The sequence below is a fragment of the Hippopotamus amphibius genome, chromosome 1, assembly GCF_030028045.1.
Source record: "Hippopotamus amphibius kiboko isolate mHipAmp2 chromosome 1, mHipAmp2.hap2, whole genome shotgun sequence".
Lineage (NCBI taxonomy): Eukaryota > Metazoa > Chordata > Mammalia > Artiodactyla > Hippopotamidae > Hippopotamus > Hippopotamus amphibius.
The window spans coordinates 81,826,812-81,849,103 of NC_080186.1; positions in this window are offsets into that span (position 1 = coordinate 81,826,812).

The following is a 22,292-nucleotide window of genomic DNA, read 5'->3' on the forward strand; positions in this document are numbered from 1 at the left end:
AACTATTGAGCCTGCGCTTTGGAGCCTATGAGCCACAACTATTGAGCCCACATGCCACAACTACTGAAGCCCACGTGCCTAGAGCCCGTGCTTCACAACGAGAGAAGCCATGGTAATGAGGAGCCCGTGCACCACAATGAAGAGTAGCCCCTGCTCACCACAACTAGAGAAAGCCCGTGTGCAGCAACATAGACGCAACACAGCCAATAAATACATAAATAAATAAATAAATAAGTAAAATAAACCTGGCATATTGACTGGGTTTATTCACTGGTCATTATTGACAGTTAAATTATAATTAGTTAAAAAAAAACTTTTCAGTAAGTAAAATAACTCTTCTCTGCCTTATGGCGTCAGTAAATTTGGGAGGAAGGGGATGAAAACCTACAAAACAAAACTTATCTGAGATCTAAAACCTGAGCCAGATCTCTAGGTGCCAACAGTATTGCTGCAAGGGAGGCATTTCAGTAGTGTCTTGTACAACATGCTAATTCTCTCTCCTTTAAATGGACTAAATATAAGTGGTAGAACAGTAGGATCATTTTGAGCTAATAACCAAATCAGGAAAATGTTTAGTGCTTTAAATGTATTTCTCAATAATAATTTTGTAGTCTAGTCATACTTCCATTTATCTCATTAACTTTGGATATCGTCATGTATTGTGATTCATTTGAGAAGTTAATAGCCTCAGCGTTTTACAACAGATCCTGTCTAGCTAGGAAGACAGAAAGCTTTCAGTTCGTCATTTTCCTTTGAATAGAGAGCTCAAGAAGCCATTTCCTCGTGTTGAAGTAAAAGCTGTTTAACAAGAATACAGATCAAATTTTGTTACTAGAAAAGTGTGTGTGTGTACCCTGTGTGTATCTAATGAGCCCATTCAAGCTGTATTTAATATATCTAAATTCTAGTACAATAAAAAAAATTGACATATTTTAGGTTTCATTTTAGCTATATTGTATTACCCTGATCAGTATTGTTTGCCTGTTTTTGAATGGTACTTGTTTTAACCTTTGAATTCATTGCACAATGGCTGTTTGTTTTTATTTAATCACCCAAAGATCACTTTTAATGTGTTGTTTTATATCTTCCTGGTCTTCTTTTTTTGAGCATAGAGATATTAAAAAATTATTATTGAAATATGGTTGATGTACAATATTTTGTTAGTTTCAGGTGTACTATATAGTGATTTGACACTTGCATACACATGGAATGACCACCACAATAAATCTAGTAACCATCTGTCCCCACACAAAGTTATTGCAATGTTGCTGTCCTTATTCCTTATCTTGTATATTACACCCCTGTGGCTTATTTATTTTATAACTGGAGGTTTGTAATTCAGCAGTTTTCCCCCACCTACCCACCCCTGGCCTACCACCCACTATTCTCTGTATCTATGAGTCTGCTTTCACTTTGTTTGTTGTTTACATACTCACATGTATATGAGAATCTAGGGTATTTGTCTTTGTCTGACATTTCTCTTAGCATAATACCCTCTAGAACCATCTATGTTGTCAAAAATGGCAAGATTTCGTTCTTTTTTTGGTTTGGCTGAGTAATATTTCATTGTATATAGGAGATGTATGTATATAATGTTACATACACCATGTATTCTTTATGCTTTCGACTATCAATGGACATGTAGGTTGTTTCCATATTTTGGCTATTGTAAAAAGTGCTGCAGTAAAAATTGCATATGTTTTTCTAATTAGAGTTTTTGTTTTCTTTGGATGAAAATCCAAAAGTGAAATTCCTGGATCATATGGCAATTCTATTTTTAACTTTTTGAAAAAACTCCATACTGTTTTCCATATTGGTTGCACCAATTTACAATCCCACCAACAGCGCACAGTGTTCCCTTTTCCCACATCATCGCTAACACTTGTTATTTACTGTCTTTTTGATGATAGCCATTCTGACAGGTGTGAGGTGATATCTCTTTGTGTTTTGATTTGCATTTCTCTGACAATTAGGGATGTTGGCATCTTTTTATGTGTCTGTTGGCCATCTTCTTTGGAAAAATGTCTATTCAGGTCCTCTGCCTACTTTTATTTAATTTTTTTATTGCAATTAAAAATTATTTATTGTCTTCAAAATTTTGCCAAAAAAGCATTCAACCACACTAGAAAATATTCAGCTAAGAATAATGTCATATGACCTAAAACAATGGAGTTATGAATTGTATCTGAAATTTCAGTTGTGGCATTCATTAGTAGCTGTTACCAGATATATTTGTGCTTGGGAAATCTATTGTCAATTCATTAGTTATTATTAGTGATTTCCCAGTTATGCTTGGAAGATCTATTTCTTTTTTTTTTAATTTATTTATTATTTTTTGGGGGGTACACCAAGTTCAATCATCTGTTTTTATACACATATCCCCATATTCCCTCCCTCCCTCAACTCCCCCCCCACCCTCCCTAGAGTCCCCCCCACCCTCCCCGTGCCACTCTGCCTGCTTTTAAATCAGGTTTTTTTTTATGTTGAGTTGTATGAGTTCTTTGTATGTTTTCAGTATTAACCCCTTATCAGATAGATCATCCGCAAATATCCTTTTACTTTGTTGATAGTTTCCTTTGCTGTGCAAAATATTTTTAGTTTTATTTAATTCCATTTGTTTGTTTTTGCTCTTGTTTCCCTTGCCTAGTTTTCAAAGCTCATCTTCCTAGTACTTGACGCCCAAGTGGGGGAGCCCAAAGTGGGGCTGGGACCTCTTGCTCCTTGGGGAGGACCTCTACGATTGTGAAATTCCTCCAGCTTGTGCGTTGCTCACCTGCGGGGGGGGGGGGGGTCCTGACTGTTCTATATCTGTGCCCCTCCTATCCATCTCGTTGTGGTTCCTTATTAATATATTTAGTTGTGCTAATCTTTTCTGGCAGTCTTCATGTTGTTCTCATAGATAGCTACTCTCTAAGTAGTTGTAATTTTGCGGTGCCCATTGGAGGAGGTGAGTTCAGGGTCTTCCTACTCTGCCATTTTGTCCATACCCCCACACGTTGGCTGGGGTTTTTTTTTTCCCATAAATTTATTATTTATTTATTTTTGGCTGCATTGGGTCTTTATTGTCTTTGTTGCTGCACGTGGGCTTTCTCTAGTTGCAGTGAGCGGGGGCTACTCTTCACTGCGGTGCTCGGGCTTCTTATTGTGGTGGCTTCCCTTGTTGCAGAGCATGGGCTCTAGACTGCAGGCTCAGTAGTTGTGGCACAACACCTTAGTTGCTCTGTGGCATGTGGAATCTTCCCAGACCAGGGCTTGAACCTGTGTCCCCTACATTGGCAGGCAGATTCTTTACCACTGCACCACCAGGGAAGTCCATTGGTTAGTTTTTGTTTGTTTGTTTTTTTGGCACACGGGCTTAGTTGCTCCATGGCATGTGGGATCTTCCTGGAGCAGGGTTCGAACCTGTGTCCCCTGCATTGGCAGGCAGATTCTTAACCACTGCGCCACCTAGGAAGCCCCGATTGGTTAGTTTTTACTCATAGTCTGCTTTACTTTTCTGCTCCATTTGACACTGTCCACTACCATGGCTTAATGGTCTCTCTTCTCTGATCGTCTCAAATACCATTGTCTAAGGTCCTCCTCTTTCTTTGATAATTCTTCTTATCTTGGGCTCCCTAACAGCTTTAGATGTTATTGACCTCCTTGGACCTCTTCTTTTCTTTCTGATGTGCTTATCTGAATGCCTCATCCATTCTCATGGCTTCATTTATAGGTGTGTAGAAACCTTCCCTGAAAGGGACTAATTGCTATTGTTTTGTTCACTGCTGTTTCATTTTGTCAGACTTAGCTTATTTTCAATAATTTATTTATTAATTTTTATTAATTTTTATTGAAGTATAGTTGCTTTACAGTGTTGTTAGTTTCTGCTGTACAGCAAAGTGAATCAGTTATACATATACATATATCCCCTCTTTTTTAGATTTCCTTCCCATTTAGGTCACCACAGATTATTTTCAGTAATTTAATTGTTTTACAGACAAATATTGTATGTTCTCCAATTTTAGCTTTACTGACAGAACACCCTGAAAGACTTCTACGTCAGGACATTAAAATGCAGTGTTTTTGTTTTTTTCTAAAATGTTTAGTTGTTTTTTTCCTAAAAGGTCTTTTCCTCAAAAGTGCATTTTAGGACCCACATGCAGGGAGTCTAAGAAGCCACTAGAGGGCGCCAGCCACTTACACAAAGACTGAGTAGCCAGTCCCCTCCTTCCCTGTTCTGAACTTTTTTTTTTTTTTCTTTTTTTTTCTGAACTATTTTTAAATTACACAAGTCAAGTCTTCTTGGTAAAAGCCCTAGTTAAGTATGTTTATATTCTGTCGTTTATGATTTGTACTGATATATAAACATGAAGGCAGAGACAGTTATGGCCACACTTATATTTCTCCCCAGCATAAAAATAGCTTCTATGTCCCTTATTACAGGGCAGAATGACCAGTTCAGAGTTAGATTTCTTTCTCAGCTTTTCTTTGCATGCCCCTCTGCCATGTTTTTTCCCCTCAGCTGTGAAGTTTATCATATTCTTTTATTGCTCAACTGAATGGCTGTAATTATATTAACTGACTTTAAAGTAGATTTCTTTTCCTGCCTTTTTCTGTTTCTGTTTTTCTACCTTCTCTTTCCTTCCAACATATGTTCCCAAGTATATTTTCCTGTTTATTTTTTAATTTTTCAAATATTTTACTCCTGAAAGTAAAGTTACAAGAAATGGGGAGGTCATGCTATACAAAACTCTAGGAGTAAGAGCAGCCTCACATAGGTGTGAAGTGGAGCTAGAATCTGCCTGCTTGGCAGAAACCTCCTTTGGGGCTGGTCTTCCATAGCAGACGTGGGTGAATGCGGTACCTCACTATCCAGACAGAAAACAAATCTCTCCGAGTCTTTCTAGAGGAGAAGAGTAAGCAAGATGGGTGGCTCTGAAGCATCTGGGAATGTGGTTCACAATAATGTACAGTGTTAGCTAAATAAGGAAATCTATTACCGTTATGGAGAAAAGATCAAAGAGTCTGTAAACTCAAGTAAATATAAGAGCTGCCACATTGGTGAGACCAAATATCCATTTAGATCAGTTTTCATTCTTGAAATAATGTCACAAAGAAAGTTTTGAGGAGTATAGTTGCATATTGTGACTCCTTCAAAATGTCCCTAAAGCATCCATTTGTCTTTATAATCCACTACAGATTTTCATCCCTTAAGTACTTAAATTCTTTTGGCTAGTCTTCCATTTCAGTTTATAAATCCTCTTGGGATTGGAAGCTCCTTGTGTTATTAGTCACTTATTTATTTATTTTTTTTTAAAAAAGCATTACTGTGCACTTACTTCATGCCAGGCACTTTTATATATCTCCTAAGAATACAAAGATGAAAAGACAGAATCCCCTTACACTTGAAAAGATTAGCATAGTGGGAAAGATAGCCTAATAAATAAAGTATAAAGTAGTAATCTTGTCCTAAATCACCTTTTGCAAGGATGCTTTCTTCCTCTAATAATCTAGAATTTATAGAATAAATCCAAGCAGACTCTTTGTAAATGAAAGTACTCTACAAATACATCACTTTTATTATTGAGATGTAAGTTTTAATGCACATAATCTTTTCTGATTCTAACCTTCAGCGACTTTTCAATATGCCTACAACGTGCCAGGCATTGTGCTGGGATACAAATACGAATATGACATTGCCTATGACTCTCCAAGTTGCTTATTTTACACCTGCTGTCTTCTTAAACCTCCAACACTTCATCGTCCCTCACTCTCAACTGGTGATCTCACCTTACACTTCACTGAAGGAACAGAAGCCATCAGGCGATAATTACTTCACCTTCTCACCACCAAATACTTGTACTCCCTCCTTTCACGATGAAGAAGCATACCCTGTCCTCTCTAGGGCACTGGATTGCGTGCCTGCCGAGTTGAAGATTCACTCCTGCCATTATCTGACTTCTGTTCTGCATCATGCCTAGTATTGTCCTCAAGTAAACTCTCCCTAGAGTCTACATTCTGGCGGGATTATGCCCTTCCTTCCACAGTGAGACATCAGCAATTGCTTATGCTTGCTCTCTCCACCTCCTCAATTCTCTTTCTCTGCTCAACCCATTCCAATCTTATGTTCACTGCATATGTGGAAATGACTGTTGTCAAATCTGTCACCAATGACTTCACCTTGGCAGATTCAGTCCTAACTAATGTTCTCAGTCCTCTCTAATTTGACTTCTCTGTGCGACATGGCAGAGATGACCATTTCCTCCTATTTGAGACATGTTCTGTGTTAGCTCCAACCACATGCTCTCAGTTTTCCTCCTATATCACTGGAGTTTCTTCTGGGTCACCTCTACCTTTACTCCACCTCTAAATATTAAAGTGCCCATCTCTTCTAGGGCCTCTTTTCTTCTGCACTTAAACTCACTCTGTGAGTAGTTATATCTAGTCCCATTGCCTTAAATACAATCTATATGCTAATGAATTACAGACTTATCTGTCCAACTTCTGCTCTTTCCCTAGATCTCCACAGCTGAATATCTAGCTGCCTTCTTACATTTCCACTTGTATCTCTTAGTATATCTGAACTATAACAAGACCAAAACAGAATTATTGGTCTCCCTTCAGAGTTTTTTCCTCTTGCAGTCTTCTTCATCTTGGATAAAGCATCCCCACTCACCCAGTACTTCTTCTTGCAACCCCCATGCAATCCATCAGCAAATCTGGTTAGCCTTATCTGCAAAATAGAACCTGACTCGAACTTCTCACCACCACGACTGCTACCACCTTGATCCGAAGCCAGCCTCATCTCTTCCCTAGATGACTGCAATGGCCATCTGACCTTTCTCTGAGTTTGCCTTCTTGCCCACCACTAGAGAAGCCAGAGGGGCTTTAAAAGAAAATCACATCACTTCCTTACTTAAAACCCTCTGATAACTTTCTATTGCCCTTAAAATAAACTGAAGCTCCTTTCCAAGGCCTCTGAGACCTGCAGAGCTTTCTAGACTCATCTGCTACCACTGTTACCTTGTTCACTGCATTCTGACCACATGGGCTTGCTTTATAGTCCTCCTTTAATGCCAAATGCATTTCTGTCTCAAGCTTTAGCTCTTATTGTTCCCTATTCCTGGAACACTCTTCCCACAGGCCTCTTCCCAAGCCTGACTCCTTCTTATCATTCACTTCCCAGAGTTATCAGTGCAGATGTTGTCTCCTCATATCCCGGCACTACTCTAGCCAAAGTATTCTGCCCACCCACTCATTCTATACCCCATTACTCTGTTTTATTTTTTCATTAGGCTTACCATCACCTGAAAGTATTTACTTGTCTGCATTTTTGGTTTCTCTTCTCACCAGAACGTAAGGCAAAAGGAAGGGGTCTCGTGTTTTACCCACCCTTGCATCCCCAGTGTTTGGTATATAGAGATGCTTAATAAACAATTCTTAAGTGAATGAGAAATTGCATGAATGAATGAATGAGAAGACATGAAAGACAGCATATAACAACCCTCAGTGATATGAACGGTGACAGAGATGACCAACCAAGAAAGTGATCCATGAAGATAAGTAGCTATCTAATTGCTGGATGGTTTTAATATACCTTGAAAAGGTAAGATTGCATTTTTTTATTCAAATCTTTTTTAAAACTTTTTTTTATTAAATGAAAGAATCTTTAAGTTTTATAGTGCTTTACAGTTTTCAAAATATAATCATATAATCCCACCGTAACCCCTTTTTTTAGTCTCCTACCCCTTTATGGCTTCTCCCCGCTTCCCTCTCCCCACTGGTAAACATCTAACTTGTTTTCTATATCTGTGAATTGGCTTCTTTTTTGTTTTATTCACCAGTTTGTTGTAGTTTTTAGATTCTACATATAAGTGATATGTAGTATTTGTCTTTCTCTGTCTGACTTATTTCACTTAGTATAATGCCCTCCAAGTCCATCCACGTTGCTGCAAATGGCAAAATTTCATTCTTTTTTATGGCTGGGTGGTATTCCATCACATGTGGATATACCACATTTTCTGTGTCCATTGCTCTATTGATGTATACTTAGGTTGCATCCATACCTTGGCAATTGCAGATACTGCTGCTATGAACCTTCGGGAGCATGTATCTTTTCAAATTAGTATTTCTGTTTTTTTCAGATATACACCAAGGAGTGGGATTGCTGGGTCATATGTTAGTTCTGTTTTTAGTTTTTTGAGACATTTCCATACTGTTTTCTACAGTGGCTGCACCAGATTTGCATTCCTACCAACAGTGTTTCCTTTCCTCCACATCCTTGCCAACATTTGTTATTTTGTTCTTTTTGATGATAGCCATTCTGACAGGTGTGAGGTGATATTTCATGTGGCTTTGATTTGCATTTCCCTGATGATTAGTGATATTGAGCATCTTTTCATGTGCCTGTTGGCCATCTGCATTTCCTATTTGGAATATGTATATTCAGATCTTCTGCCCATTTTTAAATAGGGTTGTTTGTTTTCCTGATATTGAGTTGTATGAGCTGTTTATATATGTTACATATTAACCCCTTATCAGTCATATCATTTGCAAATGTCTTCTCCCATTCAGTAGGTTGTCTTTTTGTTTTATTGATGGTTTCCTTTGCTATGCAAAAGCTTTTAAGTTTAACTAGGTCTCATTGTTTATTTTTGCTTTTGTTTCCTTTGCTTTAGGAGATGGATCAAAAAAAAAAAAATCACTGCAATTTATGTTGAAAAGTGTTCTGCCTATGTTTTCCCCTAGGAGTTTTATAGTATCTGGTCTTACATTTAGGTCTTTAATTCATTTTGAGTTTATTTTTGTATGTGGTGTTAGAGAATTTTTTTTATATAATTTTATTTATTTATTTATTATTTATTTATTTATTTATTTTTGACTGCATTGGGTCTTTGTTGCTGTGTGCGGGCTTTCTCTAGTTGTGGAGAGCAGGGCTACTCGTTGTTGTGGTGCACAGGCTTCTCATTGCAGTGGCTTCTCTTGTTGCAGAGCACAGGCTCTAGGTACACAGACTCGAGTAGTTGTAGCACAAGGGCTCAGTAGTTGTGGCTTGCGGGCTTTAGAGTGCAGGCTCAGTAGTTGTGGTGCACTGGCTTAGTTGCTCCGCGGCATGTGGGATCTTCTCAAACCAGGAATCAAACCTGTGTCCCCTGCATTGGCAGGCAGGTTCTTAACCACTGCACCACCAGGGAAGTCCCTAGAGAGTATTCTAAGTTCATTCTTTTACCAGTAGCTGTCCAGTTTTCCCAGCACCACTTATTGAAGAAACTGTCTTTTCTCCATTGTATATTCAAATACATTTCATACAGGAAAGCACCCCTTTCCACTTTTCAGCTCCATTCGATTCTTCCAAATTAAGGCTCATATCTCATTTCTCATCCCCTTTTCAGGCTTATACAACATATTCTTCACAAAAAAATAGCAAATGAATAGTTAGGATTATCTGTATCTTTGAGATGCTATAGTTAAATGATGTTTTGGACTTTGTTAATTGCAGGACAATTGCTCTCAAGATTTCTGTGAACTACTCTGATAGTCACCTCAAAATTAATAAATGTATTTTAAGTAAATTATGAAAGAGTGTCATATATTATTTAGGTCTTCCTTTATTTTTCAGTCAGGTTTACTGAAGCATAATTTCTATATAGTAAAATCTCCCTTTTTACATACACAGTTCTATGAATTTTGACAATGACATGCAGTCACGTAACCACCTCCACAATCAAGACATAGAACATTTCCATCATCTCAAAGTTTCCTCATGCATCTTTGTAATCAGTCACCTTCCCCCATCCCTTGTCTACCACTGATTTGTTTTCTGTTCCTATAGTTTTGTCTTTTCCAGAATGGAATAATATAGTGTCCATCCATTTGATTTTTTGATAACGCCGTTGTTACATGCATCAGTAATTTGTTCCTTTTTATTGCTGAGTAGTGTTTCATTATATGACTGCACTATATTTATTTCTTTATATCTTTCTGTGGTAACTACATTTTGAGGTATTAAAGGCTGACATATGATTTTTCTGGAAGACATCTTGGGTTTATGATATAAATGTTTATTGAGCCTCTCCTATGTGCCTGTGGATTCTAACGTGAATACAATGCAGTTTTCTTTTGAAGGGGAAAAAACAGAGCAGGTAAAAGCATAGGACGTGAGCTTTTCTTTGTTTTTATTTGTCTTTAAAGATTTATTATTTATTTGTTTGCTTATTTATTTACTTATTTATGGCTGCATTGGGTCTTCGTTGCTGCACACCAGCTTTCTCTAGTTGTGGTGAGAGGGGGCTACTCTTTGTTATGGTGCGAGGGTTTCTCATTGCGGTGGCTTCTCTTGTTGCAGAGCACAGGCTCTAAGCGCGAGGGCTTCAGTAGTTGCATGTGGGATCCTCCTGGACCAGGGCTCGAACCCATGTCCCCTGCATTGGCAGGCAGATTCCTAACCACTACACCACCAGGGAAGCCCAGTTGTTGTTTTTAGAAAGGATCTAATAGACGGCAAGTTTTGTTAGACTGAAAACTCTTTGAAACATGATCACATATAGTGTTTAACTATGGAATGATTTCACAAATCTATTTTTTAGTTCTCTTCACACACTTTATTGTGTGTTCAAGTCCCAATTAAAATCTCAAGATGGAATAGTACAGTAATGGAGGACACAAACTTTAGACCCGGTGTAACATGGATTCAATTATTGTGTTCACTGCTTCTCAGGTGTTGTGGACATTTGCTGTATCGTCTTTCCATAACAGCAGCCCCTGTTCTTGTGGGAAATGCTCACTCAAACTGTGATTCTTGTGGAAGCTGCCCTCCCTGAGGCACCGACTCTGCATGTCCTGGAGCCTCCCGATTTCCTAGCTCGGCTCTCCCTTCTCTTCCCATCACATTTGTACTCAGTTACCAGACTCCTCAGTGTCAGTTTTCTGACTGATTCAGAAATAACAGAACATAATAATACTATGGGCCAGGAACTTTGCCAAGCCTTTTAATACATTATCTCATTTAATTGTGACAGCCGCAACGTAGTCATAATGCAGTGACTGTTATTATCCCCATTTTTCACATGAGGAAACAGGTGTTAGAGATGTTTATGAAAGTCCCATGGCTGGTATGTGGTAGGGCCAACTCCCTTCAAAGCCTTTGCTCACAACCACAGGATTGTGGCTCAGAAGCCAAAAGCTCACTCCTAATCAGGACATGTCCAGTAGGGCCTCAGGTCTTCTGCGCCGTGGGCAGGGTGGTGGCGGCAGTGGCGGTATTCAATGTCCTGTTTTATCTCCACTATATTTTTGCTTTACTGACATCATGGATTCTCTAAGTCTTGTGAAATACTGGGTAGTTTTCACTACTATTTTTAGTTCATTCAACATTTACCAGGGTGCCACAGCCTTGTCATCATAGCCTTTGAGGGCTTCAATACGACATTTATCTCCTTCAAAATAGACGTGATCCATCTAATCGTAGCTGTCTGTGGTCTGGGGGTGTCTTAATTTCCCCTGTTGCAGATATTTTCTCCAGGTTTTTATTGGTTTCTTACTTCTCTTGGGAGTTGCAGCATTTTTTCAAGACATTGAGTTAATTTCTTTCATTTTGCTTAATCTTTTGGATACTTCTCTTTTTGTAGCTGAAATTTTGGAGGGGCAGATCTGCGGAACTAGTATCCTGCCTATTACACTACAATAGACTGAATGTTTATGTCCCCCTGCCCCCAATTCATATGTTGAAATCCTAACCCATAAGGTGAAGTTATTAGGAGATGGGATTTGGGGGAGATGATTGGGTCCTCCCCAGTGAGGACCATCATTGGGCACTCATGAATGGGGTGAGTGCTCTTATAAGAAAGACCCCTTGACCCTTCTGCCATGTATGGTTACAGTGAAAAGAGGACCATCTCTAGAAAGTGGCCCCCTCACCAGACACTGAATCTGCCAGCTCCTTGATCTTGGACTTCCCAGCCACCAGAACTGTGAGAAACAAATTTTTATTGTTTGTAAGCCACCCAGCATATGCTATTTTGTTACAGCAGCCCAAACAAAGACATAAACCTAGAGCAGTGTTACTCAAACTCAAGGATACAACTCATTAGTGAGTTGTGAAATCAATTTGGTATGTTGTGACCAGCATTTTAAAAATAGAAAAAAGAATCCAAAGTATCAAGATGTATCATATATATTAAGTATTAATATAGTTTTGTGAAACTTTTGTTTCAATTGTATGTGTATGCGTTGCAATGTAAAGTATATTTCTTACTGCAAGTAATGGTCAAAAAAGTTAGAAATGACCATCTTAATGGATCCTCCTCTTTGGAATGTCTTAAATTTTATCCCAAAGGAAGATCATTTTTTCATTCTTCCTTCTGTGGCTCAACTAAACGACAAATAATGGCATTTACTATATTTTGCAGTTGAACTAATTATCTAAAGAATTGAAGAATAGCCTATAAGTATCCTAGATCTATGTCAATTTGTGATATAAAAAAAGGCATTTTGGGCTTCCTAGGTGGCGCAGTGGTTGAGAATCCTCCTGCCAATGCAGGGGACATGGATTCGATCCCTGCTCCAGGAAGATCCCACGTGCCGTGGAGCAACTGAGCCTGTGCGCCACAGCTACTGAGCCTGAGCTTTAGAGCCCGTGAGCCACAACTACTGAGCCCATGTGCTGCAACTACTGAAGCCCACGTGCCCAGAGCCCATGCTGCGCAACAAGAGAAGCCAAGGCAATGAGGAGCCCACGCACCACAACAAAGAGTAGCCCCCGCTCATCGCAGCTAAAAAGAAAGCCCGCGCACAGCAAAAAAGACCCAACACAGCCAATAAAATTAATTAATTAATTAATTAATTTAAAAAAAAGGCATTTCATCTCAGGTGGAAAATTATTGACAGCTTCTGTAAAGTGCTTAGAACATTTCTTGTCAATAAAGTCAAAGATGTAGAAAACAAACATATGGGTACAGGGAGGGGAGGGGGAGATAAATTGGGAGATTGGGATTGACACATACACACTACTATATATAAATTAAAACTAATAAGGACCTATTATATAGCACAGGAAACTCTTCCCAATACTCTGTAATGACCTATATGGGAAAATAATCTAAAAAAGAATGGGTATATGTATATGTATAACTGATTGCTGTACAGCAGAAACTAACACAACACTGTAAATCAACTATACTCCAATAAAAAAAATTTTTTTAAATTTCTTATCCCTAAAGATAATGTACTCAATTTGTGCCCTGTCCTCAGAGATTTCTCCACCACCAATTGCATATTCCTGGGAGAGGGAATCTGATGGGCCCAGCTTAGGGCAGGTGTTAACCTGGGTCTAATCAGTAATGGCAGAGGTGAGATGAGAGTTAAGGAGTGGCATGATCTAGTGCCAATAAGCAAGAGCTATGGATGGAGTGGCCATTTAAAACTATGCCTCCTATGAGGATGTGGAGAGAATTCAGCATTGCTTGTACACGGCTGGTGGGAATGTATGTTGGTGCAGCCACTGTGAAAAACAGTATGGAGATTCCTCAGAAAACTAAAAATAGAACTCACATAAGACCCAGCAATTCCACTTCTGGGTATATATTTTTAAAACCCCCAAAATGCTAATTTGAAAGATACACGCACCCCAAGGTTCATAGCAGCATTAGTTACCATTGCCAAGACATGAAAGTAACCTAAGTGTCCATCAACAGATGAATGGATGAAGAAGATGTGGTATATACAACAATGGAATACTACTTGGCTATAAAATAGAATGAAATTTTTGCTATTTCCAGGAACATGGATGAACTTGGAGGGTATTATGCTTAGTGAAATAATTCAGACAGAGAAAGGCAAATACTGTATGTATCACTTATATGTGGAATATAAAAAATATAACAAACTAGTGAATATAACACAAAAGAAGCAGACTCACAGATATAGAGAACAAACTAGAAGTTACCAGTGGGGAGAGGGAAGGGGGAGGGGCAAGATAAGGGTAGGGGATTAAGAGTTAAAAACTTTTATGTATAAAACAAGCTACAAAGATAGGGACTTCCCTGTTGGTCCAGTGCTTAAGACTTCACCTCCTAATGCAGGGGGTGTGAGTTCAATACCTAGTCAGGGAGCTGGAATCCCATGTGCCCTGTGGCTAAAAAACTGAAATATAAAACAGAAGTAGTATTGTAACAAATTCCATAAAGACTTCAAAAATGGTCCACATCAAAAAAAAAAAATCTTTAAAAAGAGTATATATTGTACAACATGAAGAACATAGCCAATATTTTGTAATAACTATAAATGGAGTATAACCTTTAAAATTGTGAATCACTATATTGTATATCTGTAACATATAATATTGTACATTGACTATACTTCAAGTTTTTAAAAAATGGAAAAAAAAATTCCAAAACTATGCCTCCTAAATTTGGCATCTGAGTAACTTTTTTCTCAGTGTTTGTTGAGGATACCCTGATGGTGTGTCAAAATTTGGTCACTGGTCCAGTTATTAGGATCATTCCAATACAGAAACTTCTGAGGCTGAAAGGGATAATCCTACACTTGATTTAACTCTCTATCAAGAGCATGGGTGATTGGGGCTTATACAAACTGTCTGGTCCCACCTAGTTCCACAGGGGCAGGTCTGAGCATCTCTAAACAAAAGGACTAGAGTCTGAGCAGCAATGCGCACTGGAAGCTAACTCTGGAGCTCTGAGGCCCAAATGCAGACCTCAACTGGGCTCTAACCTCGCCCATAAATTTCACAAACCAAGGTTCTTCCCAACTTTCCATTGATTAGGTCTTAAATCCTTCTGAAAATATGTTTCAGGCTCATCATTTCCATCTGACCAAGCTCTTAGCCATTTTGTCTCATCTGTTCCTTTTGAATGACCAAGCATTAACCTGGCTACTGAGGATATGTTAGAAGATGGAATAGACATAGTCCCTCTCCTGATAGACCTCTCTCTCTCTTCATTTTTGACCAAGACTGCCACAGGTCCTACTAGTTTTGTTCAATACCTCAGTTCTCACTCATGGGACTTTGCTTCTTGTTGAAATCCTTGCTGAACTAGTCCTCAGCCACTCTGTGTAGACTGGGCCAAGGGTGAAAGGAGTTACTCTGTGTCTGTCCTGAATAAAAAAAATCTTCCCTGCCTATCAAAGATACAACAAACAAACGAACATTCTCTGGAGCAGCTGAAACATATATCAAACTTTTTTTTTCCTGTAAGAAAGCACCAGATTGAATTCTACAGAATTCTTTTCCTTAACCTATTAATTATCTCACTCAATCCTTAATCTTCTTAGCCACGTTCTAACAAGAGAGAAATATTTTTGGGTCCAACAATAGTAGCTAGGATAATGGTGTCAGCTATGGAAGTAGTAACTATACTAATGTTTTGTTGTATGATAAGGATGCTTACTTACGAGATGTGTCTAGAGTAACTTATTATTGCCACAAACTAAACTACCTATGTTTGAGAGTGGTGTTTAAATAAATTAGAGTGGATTCATGGGGGGTTTTTTGGTGTGTGTGTTTTTTTTTTTTTTTTTTTTTTGGCTGCGATGCTCAGCTTGTGGGATCTATTTCCCAACCAGGGATTGAACCTAGGCCATGGCAGTGAAAGTGCTGAGTCCTAACCACTGCACTGCCAGGGAACTCCCAATTCATGTTTTTTCTGTAATCAAACCATTCAAAATAATATATTTCTGAACACTTCAAATATATGCCAGGCATTATGCTAGGCACTGAGCACACAGTATTGAACAGTCAGGCAATCGAAAAGAGTTGTCTGTATTCACCATATCTGATTCCTCTCCTCCTTTTCTCTTTTAAACCTACTGTAATAAAGCGTTTCTCTACACTGTGCCACTGACTGACCCTGGTTTTGTCAAGGTCACCAGCAACTGATGTCTCCATTGTCAAATCCAGTGGTCAATCCTCAGTCCTCCTTTACTTGGCCTACCAGCAGCCTTTCACACAGTTGCCCTCTCCATCCTCCTTGAAATGTTTTCTTCACTTGGCTTCGGAGACATTACACCCTCTTGGTTTTATTCCCTAGATGAAGGAGGGGTGGCATTCCTCTGTCCCCCCAGTTTCCCGAGGCCACTATGCCAGACCAAAAAGGTACATGCAAACCACTGGCCTGAAGTGCTGGACAACTTTAAAAGGGAGTTATGGAATCATTCCTTTTATGGTTTCAATACTTTATTAAGCTATAATTTGTAAACAGGAATATGCACAAACCTGATTTTTAACAGGTATATATACCAGTGTAACTAACACTCAAATGAAGATATATCACCTCAGAAAGTTCCTTTGTGCCCCTTTCTAATCACCCCAACTCAAAGGCAACCAATTTTCTACTTTCTATCATCAAAGATAAGTTTTGCCTATTCTTGAATTTCATGTAAAGGGTGTAATACAGTATATACTATTTTTATCATGTGTTTCTTTCACCCACTTGGTTTTTAGGCCCATCCATGTTGCTGCATGCACAAGTAGGTTGTTCTTTTTTATTGCCGAGTAGTATTCCACTGTATGAACTTACTGCAGGTGTTTCCTCACTCTATTGATGGACAAGTAGGTTCTTTCCTGGTTTGGGCGACTGTAAATAAAGCTGCTGTTAACATTTGCCTTTTTGCTGACATACGCTTTTCTTTTGAGTGTCTGGAAGTGGAATTGCTGGGTCATAAGGTAGGTGTATGTTTAACTTCATAAAAAACTGCCAAAGAGTTTTTCCAAAGCAGTTGAACCACTTTACACTCCCACCAGCATTGTACAGTAGTTCCAGCTTTCCATATTCTTGCCACAACATGTTAATGGAGCAGGCCAGGCCTCCCATGTGCTCCACCAGCTCGTCCCCTCAGTCTCCCTGTGAACTACTGCACCGCAGGGCCAGACAGCTTTCAAAGGCAGTTATGGAGCCAGTCTTTTATGTGCCAGTCATGCTGGTGGGTGTATAGCGGTATCTCATTGTGGTTTTAATTTGAATTTTTCTGATGACAAATTATGTTGAGCAAGCACATTTTCAGAGTTTATAGCCATTTGAATACCTTCTTTATGAAATAATGGTTTAAAATTTTTGCCTATATTTATAGTTTTGTTTAACTTATTATTTTGTTGAGTTGTGGGACTCTGAATATGACTCCTTTGTAAGATATATGTACTATGAATACTTTCTCCTGGGTTATAGTTTCCATTTTTATTTTCTTAATGACATATTTTAATGAGCTAAAATCTTAACTTTTGACAAAGTGAAACTTATCAGATTTTTCGTTTATGGTTAATTCCTTATGTGTCCTGTTTAAGAAAGCTTCGCCTATGCCAAGGCACTGTGCTTTCCCCCCTGTTTTCTCTTAGGACATTCACCGTTTTGGTTTTCATATCTAACTTTACAATACTGATTCAAAAGACCATCATCAGTCCCTCCGATGACCGCAGCTGCCACTTAACTTGTCTCCTTGCTTCCATCCTTGCTCTCCCTGTTGTCCCTTCTCAACCCGGCAGCCACAGTGACCCTTTAAAAACAGAATTCAGCTCAGTCATTCACCTAATTGAAAACTCTGGCGACTCCCCATCTCATTCACAGTAAAAGCCAAATTCTTCACTGTGGCGCACCAGGTCCTATGTGATCTGGCCCCTTTGTGACTTTCCTGATTATCTTCACTGCTCCCCTGCTGGCTCACTCTGCTTCGGTCTCACTGGCCTCCTTGCCGTTCGTAGAATGTGAACACACTAGGTGCAGCTGCACTTGTTTCCTTGGCCTCATATGCTCTTTTCAGATATACGTATGAAAATTCCCTGACACCCCTTAAGTCCTTCTTCAGTTGTCTCCTTCTCCGTGAAGCTGACCTTGGCCGCCATGTTTTAAAATTGTACGTGCTCCCCATCTTTGCACTCCCCATCTTCCGAATCCTGTTCTACTTTCCCATAGTACTTTGCCCTTCTTGTTTATTTTGTTTATGATTTATTGTCTGTCTCCCTCTGATATAGCGTAAGCTCCTCGAGGGCACTGCTTTCGGTCTGCTCTGTTTGCTGACGTTCACAAGCCCATAAGACAGAACCTAGAATACAGAAGACAATGAATACCTTTGAGGTTTATTTGTTTGTTTACTTTTTACTAGTAAGTATTTCAAACATTAGAAAAACAGAGAAGATAGTATAATAAGCCAATAATTATCAGTCATTTGGATTTAACCATTATTAGTATTTTTCCCGTATTTGTTTGTTCTACATTTTTTGCTAAAGCATTTTAAATAAATTATGGATATCATGATGGCGAATACTTAATGCTTCAGTATACATCTGTAAAAAAACTGACAGCTAAAAAAAAAACATGACAGCTACATAATTCCAGTGCCATTCTATACCTAATAAAATTGATAATTCTCTCTCTTACTTTGCATATCTAATTAGAAGCCAAATCTGTCTCCAGTTTTTTTAGGCATCTTATTCCCATCTGTGTTATTCCTATTTCCATTATTAATTAGACTACTGCAATAATTATTATTTTGATGTATTATATTAATAGTAATTAATATTATAATCATTCTTTATTAACGCATTTAATTCTAACTGGTCTTGGCTGCTGGGAAACTCAGAACCCAATTTGTAATTCACCTATAAAAAGTGAACATGGCTTGTGGTATGCATGTTATATCCTAACCTTACACATTCCTGCTCCCAATATTCCCAACTTTATCTTATTTTTTCTTCCCTGTTCATCTGTTACATTATGGCCCCTAATGAACAGCACCTTTCAGTGTTCACATGCCTGTATAGTCCCTGTCTCTTAAATCTGGACTAAGCCTGTGACTTGCTTTAACTGACAGCATGTGGCAAAAGTGACACCATGCCAGTCCCAGGCCTCAACTTTCAGGAGCCTAGGAGCTTCCATTTTGTGCTATTGGGAGTCTTGAATCACCATGTTAAGAAGTCTGGCTACTCTGCTGCAGAGACCGTATGGAAAGAAGCCATATAAAGAGGCCACGTAGATGTATTTAAAATAACCAACAAGGACCTACTGTATAGCACAGGGAACTTGGGTCAATATTCTGTAATAACCTAAATGGGAAAAGAATTCTGAAAAAGAATGGATACTTATATGGGTATAACTGAATCACTTTGCTGTACACCTGAAACTAACACAATTGACTGTACTCCAATATAAAATAAAAATCAAAAGTAACTAAATAAAGAGGCCACGGAAAGAGGAGGAGGCCCTGAAACTACATGGAGAGAGAGAGAAACCCTGCTCAAGTGTCCCCGTGTCTCAGCTTAACCAAGCATTGATGATGCAATCATGAGAAATTGATGAATTAACTACGTACAGAAGAAATAACCAAATGGCCTCATTCTGGGACACCCTAGCCAAGACCTTCCTCTTGCTTTAGGTAGTATTTCTAAAAGTCTCGCCTGAAGACCACCTGTATCAGAATGACCTGGGGTGTTTATCTGAAAGGGAAATTTTTGATCCAACCCCAAAAACTCTTGGGCGAGGGAGGGGAATCTACATCTTAAATGGGTCTTCCCCAGTTGATTGATAAACACTTTAGAATTCAAGAATCGGCTTAAGGCTTATTCTCCACACTATTATAAGCCTACCCTCCTTCTTTCTTTTTTTTAAATCTGTATGTATGTATGTATGTATGTATGTATGTATGTATGTATGTATTTACTGGCTGCATTGGCTCTTTTTTGCTGTGCCTGGCTTTCTCTAGTTGTGGTGAGCAGGGGCTACTCTCCATCACAGTGCGCGGGCTCCTCATTGCAGTGGCTTCTCTTGTTGCAGAGCACGGGCTCTAGGCATGTGGGCTTCAGTACTTATGGCACATGGGCTCAGTAGTTATGGCTTTCAGGCTCTAGAGCACAGTCTCAGTAGGTGTGGTGCACGGGCTTAGTTGCTCCACGGCATGTGGGATCTTCCCAGCCCAGGGATAGAACCTGTGTTCCCTGCATGGGAAGGAGGATTCTTAACCGCTGTGCCATCAGGGAAGCCTGCCTACCCTCCTTTTTAACAAACTGCTGCTCTACTCTCAGGAGTTTGATCCTCCTCATTTTCCAAATACTGAACCAAAACTCTAGATGGGATGATTTCTCATTATTGGTATTTTCCTTTAAGCTACCCAACTCTGTTCTACCTGGTTCATTCATTCTGATCCACCTTGTCTCCAGCAGCTTTCCTGGTTTTGAGGTGCTTCTCATATTTCAGCAGAAGAAACTCGTGCTTTGACATCCTGAAGTCCTTGGTTGTGCAGACTGGTTCTGATTTTCACCTTATTTCTCAGACGATCCACATCAGCTCTTATCATCCTTAAAAAATCATAATGAGAGATTTTAAAACTAGATACAGTTCAATTTGAGGACAGAAAAATATATGATGGATTTATCAATTAGGAGTTGACTTTGTTGAATCCAGTGAGATCAATTTCAGGCGTGTGCTGAAGGCAAAAGCCAGATTTTGCAGTATGCTGATAAATGGGAGCTGAAGGTTAAAGAAGATTTTTATCAGGATGGGAAAGACTAAGTATACTTGCAGGTGGAGGAAAGGAACCAGTAAGGAAGGAAAAGTTTTGTGTGTGTGTTTTTTAATTTGTTTATTTACTTTTGGCTGTGTTGAGTCTTTGCTGCTGTGCGTGGGCTTTCTCCAGTGGGAGCTACCAGGAAAGTCCCAGAAGGAAAAGTTTTAACAAAATGTGTGTGACTACTGGGCCTATACCCAGAGAAAACCATAATCCAAAAAGAAACATGTACCACAGGGACTTGCCTGGTGGCCGCAGTAGTTAAGAGTCCGCCTGCCAATGCAGGGGACACGGATTCGAGCCCTGGGCCGGGAAGATCTCATGTGCCGCGGAGCAACTGAGCCTGTGTGCCACACCTGCTGAGCCTGTGCTCTAGAGCCCACAAGCCACAACTATTGAACCTGCATGCCACAGCTACTAAAGCCCACCTGCCTAGAGCCCATGCTCCGCAACAAGAGAAGCCACCACAATGAGAAGCTGCGTACCACAAAAAAGAGTAGCCCCTGCTTTCTGCAACTAGAGAAAACCCATGCGCAGCAACAAAGACCCAACACAGCCAAAAATAAATAAATAAATAATTTTTTTAAAAAAAGATAAAAAACAAAAACAAAAAAAAACATGTACCACAATGTTCATTGCAGCACTATTTACAATAGCCAGGACATGGAAGCAACCTAAATGCCCATCAACAGATGAATGGATAAAGAAGATGTGGCACATATATACAATGGAATATTACTCAGCCATAAAAAGGAATGAAATTGAATTATTTGTAGTGAGGTGGATGGACCTAGAGACTGTCATACAGAGCAAAGTAAGCCCGAAAGAGAAAAACAAATACCATATGTTAACTCATATATATGGAATCTGAAAAAATGGTACTGATGAACCCAGTGACAGGGCAAGAATAAAGGTGCAGATGTAGAGAACGGACTTGAGGACATGGGGTGGGTGGGGGCCTAGGGGAAGCTGGGGCGAAGTGAGAGAGTAGCATTGACATATATACACGACCAAATGTAAAATAGATAGCTAGTGGGAAGTTGCTGTATAACATGAGGAGAACAACTCGATGATGGGTGATGACTTAGAGGGCTGGGATGGGGAGGTGGGAGTGAGTAGCGGGAGAGAGGGGATATGGGAATATATGTATAAATACAGCCAACTCACTTTGCTTTACAGCAGAAACTGGCACAACAGTGTAAAGCAATTATACTCCAATAAAGGGCTTAAAAAAAATGTGTGTGAGAGAAGGTAGGATGTTCCAGAAGGGATGAGAATTGATTACAACATCTGGTCCCAGAGGAAGAAGGAAGGTGTTACAGATTTTTATTGCTGTGAAACAAACTTAGCAACTCTTTTACTATATCTCATGACTTTAGCATTAGCAATTTGGGCAGAGTTAAGGTGGGCAATTCTTCTGCCCCATGTGATGTCATATGAGGTCACTTGCCAGATAAGCTGGTGGATGGATTAGTCTGGAAGGTACATGATCACTTCAAACGTACATCTGATGCCTTGGAAAGAGTGACTAGGAGGTTGGGCTGAGCTGAAAATGTCAACCAGAGCACCTACAGGTGGGCCTTTTCCAGGGCAGTCCCAGGGTGATTGTCCTTCTTACATGATGGCTCAGGCTTCCAAAGAGAATATTCCAAATGTCCTGGACAGAAGCTGTAAGACCTAGTTTCTAAGGTCTAAAATGTCACTTCCAATGACTTCTATTCATCAAATAAGTCTCTGGCTTTAGTGACAGCTCAGATTCAAAGGAAAGTAATTAAACTCCACCTCTTGGTGAGAGGAATGTCGGAGAA